The sequence below is a fragment of the Lithobates pipiens genome, unplaced genomic scaffold, assembly GCF_037356315.1.
Source record: "Lithobates pipiens isolate NorthernLeopardFrog02 unplaced genomic scaffold, aLitPip1_a1.2 Scaffold_27, whole genome shotgun sequence".
NCBI classification, from domain to species: domain Eukaryota; kingdom Metazoa; phylum Chordata; class Amphibia; order Anura; family Ranidae; genus Lithobates; species Lithobates pipiens.
The window spans coordinates 33,856,490-33,866,420 of NW_027507788.1; the positions used below are offsets into that span (position 1 = coordinate 33,856,490).

The 9,931-nt window shown below is 50.6% G+C and overlaps 1 protein-coding gene across 1 annotated transcript in view; it reads right to left on the reverse strand.

Moving 5' to 3' along the window:
• Positions 1-9,931, reverse strand: part of LOC143933753 (chemerin-like receptor 1) — a 445,780-nt gene that overhangs the window by 174,948 nt on the left and 260,901 nt on the right. The gene's annotated exons all lie outside the window — the stretch shown is intronic.

Here is a 9,931-nt window from a genome sequence, read left to right on the forward strand (position 1 = left end):
TCATTCAGCAGTATAGGGACTGACGTAGAGTCTGCTAATCAGTCAAACACAACCTACTTGGTCCACAAAGGTCCTTATAAGGACTGGTAACTTGGTGAAGGGTGCTACAGTACATAGGGTTAAGTGCGGTACAGTCTGCTGTTCTGTAAGGACCGCTATCGGTCCACAATACATAGGGTTGAGGTGCACCACTGCTGACCGCTGCCCTATACTGCAGCAGTCCTTCAGCAGTATAGGGACTGACGTAAGTCTGCTAATCAGTCACACACAACCTACTTGGTCCACAAAGGTCCTTATAAGGACTGGTAACTTGGTGAAGGGTGCTACAGTACATAGGGTTGAGTGCGGTACAGTCTGCTGTTCTGTAAGGACCGCTATCGATCCACAATACATAGGGTTGAGGTGCACCACTGCTGACCGCTGCCCTATACTGCAGCAGTCCTTCAGCAGTATAGGGACTGACGTACAGTCTGCTAATCAGTCACACACAACCTACTTGGTCCACAAAGGTCCTTATAAGGACTGGTAACTTGGTGAAGGGTGCTACAGTACATAGGGTTGAGTGCGGTACAGTCTGCTGTTCTGTAAGGACCGCTATCGGTCCACAATACATAGGGTTGAGGTGCACCACTGCTGACCACTGCCCTATATTGCAGCAGTCCTTCAGCAGTATAGGGACTGACGTACAGTCTGCTAATCAGTCACACACAACCTACTTGGTCCACAAAGGTCCTTATAAGGACTGGTAACTTGGTTAAGGGTGCTACAGTACATAGGGTTGAGTGTGGTACAGTCTGCTGTTCTGTAAGGACCGCTATCGGTCCACAATACATAGGGTTGAGGTGCACCACTGCTGACCGCTGCCCTATACTGCAGCAGTCCTTCATCGGTATAGGGACTAAGAGTTTTGTCACAGGGTGATTTAAAAAATGACAGGCAGAGGAAGAGGCAGGCCCTTCCGCAGGGGTGGTAGGGGTAGGGCAGGAGCACCAGCCTTGAGCCAAAGTGGGAAGTTGCAGAAGGTGCGTTCAATTACTTTAAAGGACGCACCAGACTTGGTTGAGTGGCTCACTCAGCCTTACTCTTCTGCACCCTCCTCATCCTCTCGATCTGCACCCTCTTCTTCACTCTCTGCTATGTGCACCCCCAAAGACACTACCACCAACAACACCACCACCACCACCACCACATACCTTCCGCTTGAGTCACAGGAATTATTTTCCGATCCATATCAAGAGGACATTTCTGATGCGCAGCCACTCTTGGTATTGGATCAGGAAGAGGAGGTAGCAATAACCGCTACTCAGCAGTCTGACGACAGTACCCAGATCAGCCCAAGGAGGAGGTTGGTCCCCGGTGTTGCTGCCTACTCCGAGATCTCTAATTATAGCGGTGGGGAAGGTGACGTTGATGATGACGTGTCTAGTGATGTCACGTGGGTGCCCACAAGAGAGGAAGAGGAGGGGAGTTCAGAGGGAGATATGGACCAGCAGATAGGGAGGAGAAGCAGGACTAACTTACATTGCACAGGAGGGACAAAGCAGACTGCAAATGTATCAGGAGCGAGTCATCGACCATGTACGGTCACATCTGGCGCTCCCAGGACACCGGCACATGGCTCCGCAGTGTGGGCTTTTTTAACATGTCCGCTGCTGACAATAGCGTTGCCATCTGCAATCTTTGCAGTCAACGCATTAGTCGCGGTAAGCCCAACACTCACCTAGGGACGACCGCCTTAAGAAGGCACATGGGCAGCCATCACCGAGCCGAGTGGGAGCAACGGAACACACAAAACCACACTGCAGGCTCTCACCGTCCAGCCTCGTCTTCTACTTCTCCTTCTCCTCTCTCCTCACAATTGTCCTCCACTCCACCTTCCATCACGCCAAGCTCACATTTTCCTGCAAAAAGGCAGGCTTCCGTGGGCCTAATGTTTGAGCGTAAAAAAATGATGACGCCGGATAACCCTCTTGCCCAATGATTGACGGCTGGCTTGTCAGAACTCATAGCCCACCAACTACTGCCATATAAACTGGTGGACTCAGAGGCCTTTCGCAAATTTGTGGCCATTGGAACTCCACAATGGAAGGTCCCAGGAAGGAAGTATTTCTCTGAGAAGGGCATCCCAGAGCTATATGGCCATGTTCAGCGGCAAGTGAATGTATCTCTGGCACACAGTGTCGGTGCCAAGATACATCTGACCACAGACACGTGGTCTAGAAAACACGGGCAGGGAAGGTATATCACTTTTAATGCCCACTGGGTGAACCTTCTGACGGCCGTCAAGCATGTAACCCGTGGCACCCGCGTAGATTTGGTTTTACCGTCACGGATTGCATGCAGGCCTGACTCTTCTTCTCCTCCTCCTTCTACTCCATCCTCCTCCAGAGGCGTACTAAGTAGGGGGCGGGGGGTGCGGGCCGCCCCGGGTACTACACCTGGGGGGGTGTCAGGCCGGCACCCCCCTCCGCGATTATAGCGGTGGCAGCGCTGCGGGATAGCACAGTGACAGGCGCACGCAGGGAGAGGAGAGGAGAGCTTGCCAAGCTTATCTAAGTATCGAGTTGTGATGCAAGGGGGAGGGGGTGTGCGGGGGTGCAGGGTGACAGCGGTGCTCCTTCCATCCCCTCCTCTCACGGCCGCGGGCTGTCTGTCTGTGCGATCACGGATGTCACACAGGCAGGCACAGCCGAGCAGCCGCCTCCCCCTCCTCTCTGTTTATGTGTAAACAGGGGGAGGGGATCTACTGACTCAGATCCCCACCCAGTGCTGAGCATGTGCTGCCGCGCTGATCTGAGGTACTGAACGGGGGGGGCTGCACTGAACGGGGGGGGGGGCTGCACTGAACGGGGGGGGGGGCTGCACTAAACGGGGGGGGCTGCACTAAACGGGGGGGGGGGCTGCACTGAACGGGGGGGCTGCAGTGAACGGGGGGGCTGCACTGAACAGGGGGGGCTGCACTGAACGGGGGGGGCTGCACTGAACGGGGGGGCTGCACTGAACGGGGGAGGCTGCACTGAACGGGGGGGCTGCACTGAACGGGGGGGGGGCTGCACTGAACGGGTGGGGCTACACTGAACGGGGGGGCTGCACTGAACGGGGGGGGGCTGCACTGAACCAGGGGGGCCTGCACTGAACCAGGGGGGCCTGCACTGAACGGGGGGGCTGCACTGAATGGGGGCTACACTGAAGAGGGGGGCTGCACTGAATGGGGGCTACACTGAAGAGGGGGGCTACACTGAATGGGGGGTCTGCACTGAAGGGGGGGTCTGTGTAACATGCAGGGGGTCCAGAGCTGCAGGGTGCTGTGTAATGTAAAGGGGTCCAGAGGATCAGGGTGTTGTGTAATGTAAAGGGGCCAAGAGGCGCAGGGGGCTGTGTAATGTAAAGGGGTCAAGAGATGCAGGGTCTTGTGTAATGTAAAGGGGTCCAGAGGGGCAGGGTGTTGTGTAATGTAAAGGGGTCCAGAGGTACAGGGTCTTGTGTAATGTAAAGGGGTCCAGAGGGGCAGGGTCTTGTGTAATGTAAAGGGGTCCAGAGGGACAGGGTGTTGTGTAATGTAAAGGGGTCCAGAGGTACAGGGTCTTGTGTAATGTAAAGGGGTCCAGAGGGGCAGGGTGTTGTGTAATGCAAAGGGGTCCAGAGGATCAGGGTGTTGTGTAATGTAAAGGGGCCAAGAGGCGCAGGGGGCTGTGTAATGTAAAGGGGTCAAGAGATGCAGGGTCTTGTGTAATGTAAAGGGGTCCAGAGGGGCAGGGTGTTGTGTAATGTAAAGGGGTCCAGAGGTACAGGGTCTTGTGTAATGTAAAGGGGTCCAGAGGGGCAGGGTGTTGTGTAATGTAAAGGGGTCCAGAGGGGCAGGGTGTTGTGTAATGTAAAGGGGTCCAAAGGGGCAGGGTCTTGTGTAATGTAAAGGGGTCCAGAGGGACAGGGTGTTGTGTAATGTAAAGGGGTCCAGAGGTACAGGGTCTTGTGTAATGTAAAGGGGTCCAGAGGGGCAGGGTGTTGTGTAATGCAAAGGGGTCCAGAGGTGCAGGGTGCTGTGTAATGTAAAGGGGTCCAGAGCTACAGGATGATGTGTAATGTAAAGGGGTCCAGAGCTGCAGGGTGTTGTGTAATGTAAAGGGGTCCAGAGATGCAGGGTGCTGTGTAATGTAAAGGGGTCCAGAGGTTCAGGGTGCTATGTAATGTAAAGGGGTCCAGAAGGGCAGGGTGCTATGTAATCTAAAGGGTCCCAGAGCTGCAGGGTGTTGTGTAATGTAAAGGGATCCAGAGGTGCAGTTGTGGAGAGAGGGTACGCAGTAGTAAAAAAGAGAAATTGAAGGATGCAGGGGGCACAGTGGGGCATTTTTTAAATTTTAATGGGGGGGGTGCCAGATATAGGATCCGCCCCGGGTGCCAAATGCTCCAGGTACGCCCCTGTCCTCCTCCCTCTCCTCCTCAGCTGCCTCCTCCTTTTCCGCTGCTAGCGTCTCTTCTGCTGCACCGCCCAAGCTCCCCAGAACCTATTCCACATGCCAGGTGAGACGTTGCCATGCCGTGCTGCTTCTGTTGTGCCTGGAAGCCAAGAGCCACACTGGCCCGGCACTCCTTTCAGCTTTGCGTTCACAGGCAGATCAGTGGCTAACACCGCTCAATTTGACAGTTGGTAAAGTGGTGTGTGACAACGGTGCCAATCTGCTCACTGAAACAGGGCAAAATCACGCACGTGCCATGCATGGCACACGTCTTAAACTTGGTCGTGCAGCGATTCCTTGTCAAATACCCTGGGGTCCAGGATATCTTGCGGCAGGCAAGGAAAATCTCGGCCCATTTCAGAAGATCTTACACGGCCATGGCTCGCCTTGTTGACATTCAGCGGCGACACCATCTGCCGGTCAGACGTCTTATTTGCAATTGCCCGACGCGATGGAACTCAACCTTCTATATGCTTGATAGGCTGCTCCAGCAGAAACATGCAGTTAACGTCTACCTGTATGAACTCTGCGAAAGAAACGGTTCTGGGGAGCTGGGTTTTTTTTCACCGCGCCAGTGGCTGCTCATGCGCGACACATGCAGACTTCTGCGGCCATTTGAGGAGATCACCAAACTGGTCAGTCGCAGCCATGGCGCCATCAGTGACATGGTACCTTATGCCTTCTTTATGGAGCGTGCATTGCGTTGTGTCATTGATCAAGCTGTGGAGGAGCAGGAGCGGGAAGATGAGGAAGTCGCAATGCTGGATGAATTCCCAGGGGGGGCTACTCTATCTGAGACAAGTCAACAACTGGAGTCTGATGAGGAGTCAGAGGAGGATGGTGCCGGGGCGGATGAGGAGGAGCAAGAAGAGCATGCTTTAAACCTTTCTGGGATCCCTGTTGTGCGTGGATGGGGAGAGAACGAATGAAGAGGACGACATTATCCTGGATGATGAGCAGGAACCAGGCCACCACACCGCTTCCACTTTAGTGTAAATGGGGGCCTTCATGCTCCAGTGTTTTAATAGGGACCCCCGTATAAAAAGCATAAGGGTCAAGGACCAGTACTGGGTGGCAACATACTTAGACCCCCGGTACAAACAAAAAATGGCGGATATGTTACCGCCGTCACAGAGGGCTGGCAGAATGGAGCACTTCCAGGCCTTGCTTAGAGAAATGCTGCATTCTGCCTTTGCGTGCGCTGGCAGAGGAGCGGGTACCAATCCAACAGCGCCTGCAAGAAGAGGCCAGTTTGAAGATGTGTTGGTGACTTCGGATATGAGGTCATTCTTTCAGCCGACCCATCGACAGGTGTCATCCAGACCCAGCATCAGGGAACACCTAGACCGTCAGGTGTCCGACTACATCGGGTTAACGGCCGATGTGGACGCTCTGAGGAGTGATGAACCCCTGGACTACTGGGTGGGCAGGCTTGACCTCTGGCCAGAGCTTGCCCAATTTGCAATCGAACTGTTGGCTTGCCCCTCATCCAGTGTCCTGTCCGAAAGGACGTTCAGCACAGCAGGGGGGATCGTGACCGATAAGCGTACTCCCCTAGCTCACGACAGTGTTAACTACCTCACATTTCTAAAAATGAATTAGGCATGGATCTCGGAGGAATTCAACACATGTGACCAGTAGACCATGTATATGTCTATAAACAATTTTTTTAATCAAGCACAGAGACCTTCTTTCTTCATTTGGCTCACTTCCTTGTCCAAAAAAAAGCACACCGTACTATATGCCCGTACCTTCCTCTTTGAAGAGGTTGAGCGGTGTCATATTTCTACTGGGGCTGCTTATTATGAGGGGCTCCCACCATCCCTGTGCTGTGCTGACTTCCTCCTGGGGCTGCTTATTATGAGGGGCTCCCACCATCCCTGTTCTGTGCTGACTTCCTCCTGGGGCTGTACCTCTGCTGTGCATATTTTGAGGTGCTCCCACCATCCCTGTGCTATGCTCATTATGAGGGGCTCCCACCGTCCCTGTGCTGTGCTGACTTCCTCCTGGGGCTGCTTATTATGAGGGGCTCCCACCATCCCTGTGCTATTCTTATTATGAGGGGCTCCCACCATCCCTGTGCTGTGCTGACTTCCTCCTGGGGCTTACGGTGCAGGTGTCAGTGCTGTATATCACGGTGCTGATGTCAGAACTCTCTATCACGCTGCTGATGTCAGTGCTCTCTATCACGGTGCTGTTGTCAGATGACTCTATCACGGTGCAGGTGTCATTGCTGTATGTCACGCTGCTGATGTCAGTGCTCTCTATCACGGTGCTGGTGTCAGATGACTCTATCACGGTGCAGGTGCCAATTACCTGCCTGAGCTCCTTCTCTCTCCAGCGATGTGCATGATCCCCTCAGCCATCCAGAACACTCCTCCTGATTGGCGGAGACAGAGCAGTGGTGCCGTTGGCTCACGTGACTGTCAATCAAAACCAGTCAGCCAATCAGGGGAGAGAGGGGGCGGGGCAAGCTTGGGGCTCCGTGTCTGAATGGATACACGGAGCTCTGACTTAGCTTGGGTGCCCCCTGTAGCAAACTGCTGGTGGAGGGGCATTTATCGGAGGGAGGGACTAGGAGTAGCTAAGAGAGACCCCAGAAGAGGAGGATCCAGACTGCTCTGTGCAAAACCAATTGAACAGAGGAGGTAAGTATAACATGTTTGTTATTTAAAAAAAAACAACTGGTTACATGTTTATGAACCTCCAGGGTGCAGTTGCAGCAAGCTCTATGGTTTTAACTGGAAATTAATAAAGTAATTTGTAAACCTAAAAAAAAAAAAAAAAGACAACCAAAACCGAATATACCAAAGAAAAGAGATGAATCAGTAAAAAAACAGAAGAAAGCAATTAATGAGAGCTGATCTTTTAGTCATAGCAGAGTATTGGTTAAACTTTATCTGAAAAGATAACTTACCGCCCGCCTACCGTCAAATGACGGCTGGGAGGTGCGGCTCTCATTCTGGGTGGACGTCATATGACGGCCTCCCAGAACTACCGTTCTCGCGTGCCCCCCCAGGGCGTGCAGCGTGGCAATCACGGACCACACTGTATTGCTAGGACATGGCGCGACCCCGATCTGTGTAAAGAGCTGTGGCTCTTTAACCATGTGATCGGCTGTGTCCAATCACGTTAACACTGAGATGCCGGTAATCAGCACTCCTTGCCACACACTGACAGAGTGTGAGGAGTGGAGAGCCGATCAGCGGCATTTTCGCACAGGGTACAGCTAGGTATGTAATCAGGGCACTGATCATCAGTGCCCTGATTACAATTAAGTGCCACCACTGCCAGCAATCAGTTCCTTTCAGTGCCCACAAGTGCTAGCAATCAGTGCCCACAAGTGCCAGCAATCAGTTGCCATTAGTGATGTCAGTCAGTGCCGCCCATCAGTACTGCCTATCGGTGCTCATCAGTGCCACCTAACAGTGCCCATAAGTGCGGCATATTCGTGCCTCATTAGTGCCGCCTCATCAGTGCCCATAAGTGCAGCATATTCGTGCCGTCTCATCAGTGCCCATAAGTGCCGCTTCATCAGTGCCCATCAGTGCTGCCTAATCAGCGCCCATCAGTGAAGGAGAAAAATTACTTATTTACAAAATTTACTGACAGAAACTAATAAAAATTATTTTTTTCAAAATATTTGGTCTTTTTTTAGGGGAAAAAAATGAAAAGCCCTGCAGTGATTAAATACCACCAAAAGAAAGCTCTATTTGTGTGAATAAAATGATAACCACTTCACAGGGTTACAGTGTAGCATGACCGCGCAATTGTCATTCAAAATGTGACGCCGTTGAAAGCTGAAAAATGTCCTGGGCAGGAAGAGGGTATTAGTGCCCTGTATTAAGGTGGTTAAGCATCATTAAAAACATTTTTTTTTTTTATTTGCATTGATACATGTCCCCCAAGGCAGTACCCGGACCCCCTAAACCTTTTTATGGCCAATAACTTGCATATAAGGCTTCAAAATGGGGACGGTTTGTATGCTTTAGCACTTACAGTACCCTTCACTGGAAACTCAATAGAATAGGGGGGTCCTCAACTTTTTGGCCATATAGTGTATAGCTCTATACACATTCTACACTGAGAAACAGAAGACAATAGAACATATTGAAGTTGTTTTAATAAATTCTGTTAAAGGCCTTATATGACATAAGTCATAGTAGAATTAATTATTGTCTCAAGACAGAACAGAGATAAAGAAACCTGTAAACATTTGAAAAAAATAGGGGGGAAATGGGTAATGTTTCCTGTAACAAAAGCTAAGTACCTAAAGCCTATCTCCAGCCAGATATAAAAGACACCAACTACCACAGATCTGTAATCATTAATACCCCATTATATGTATTTTTAAAGCAAGCAGTGTAGATATAGCAGTTGACTGTCCAAGTTGGTTTCTTGATTTTTTTCCAGATATATTTATGTTATTGTTTTGTGAATAAACGCATATACAGTGCCTTGCGAAAGCATTCGCCCCCCTTGAACTTTTCAACCTTTTGTCACATTTCAGGCTTCAAACATAAAGATATAACATTTTTATTTTTTGTGAAGAATCACCAACAAGTGGGACACAATTGTGAAGTGGAACGAAATCTATTGGATTTTTGAAACTTTTTTAACGAATAAAAAAATGAAAAGTGGGGCGTGCAAAATTATTCGGCCCCCTTGCGTAAATACTTTGTAGAGCCACCTTTTGCTGCAATTACAGCTGCAAGTTGCTTGGGGTATGTCTCTATCAGTTTTGCACATTGAGAGACTGAAATTCTTGCCCATTCTTCCTTGCAAAACAGCTCGAGCTCAGTGAGGTTGGATGGAGAGCGTTTGTGAACAGCAGTTTTCAGCTCTTTCCACAGATTCTCAATTGGATTCAGGTCTGGACTTTGACGTGGCCATTCTAACACTGGATACGTTTATTTGTGAACCATTCCTTAGTAGATTTTGCTGTATGTTTGGGATCATTGTCTTGTTGGAAGATAAATCTCCGTCCCAGTTTCAGGTCTTTTGCAGACACCAACAGGCTTTCATCCAGTCCTGTATTTGGCTGCATCCATCTTCCCCTCAATTTTAACCATTTTCCCTGTCCCTTCTGAAGAAAAGCAGGCCCAAACCATGATGCTGCCACCACCATGTTTGACAGTGGGGATGGTGTGTTGAGGGTGATGAGCTGTGTTGCTTTTACGCCAAACATATCGTTTTGCATTGTGGGCAAAAAGTTCGATTTTGGTTTCATCTGACCAAAGCACCTTCTTCCACATGTTTGGTGTGTCTCCCAGGTGGCTTGTGGCAAACTTTAGACGAGACTTTTTATGGATATCTTTGAGAAATGGCTTTCTTCTTGCCACTCTTCCATAAAGGCCAGATTTGTGCAGTGTACGACTGATTGTTGTCCTATGGATAGACTCTCCCACCTCAGCTGTAGTTCTCTGCAGTTCATCCAGAGTGATCATGGGCCTCTTGGCTGCATCTCTGATCAG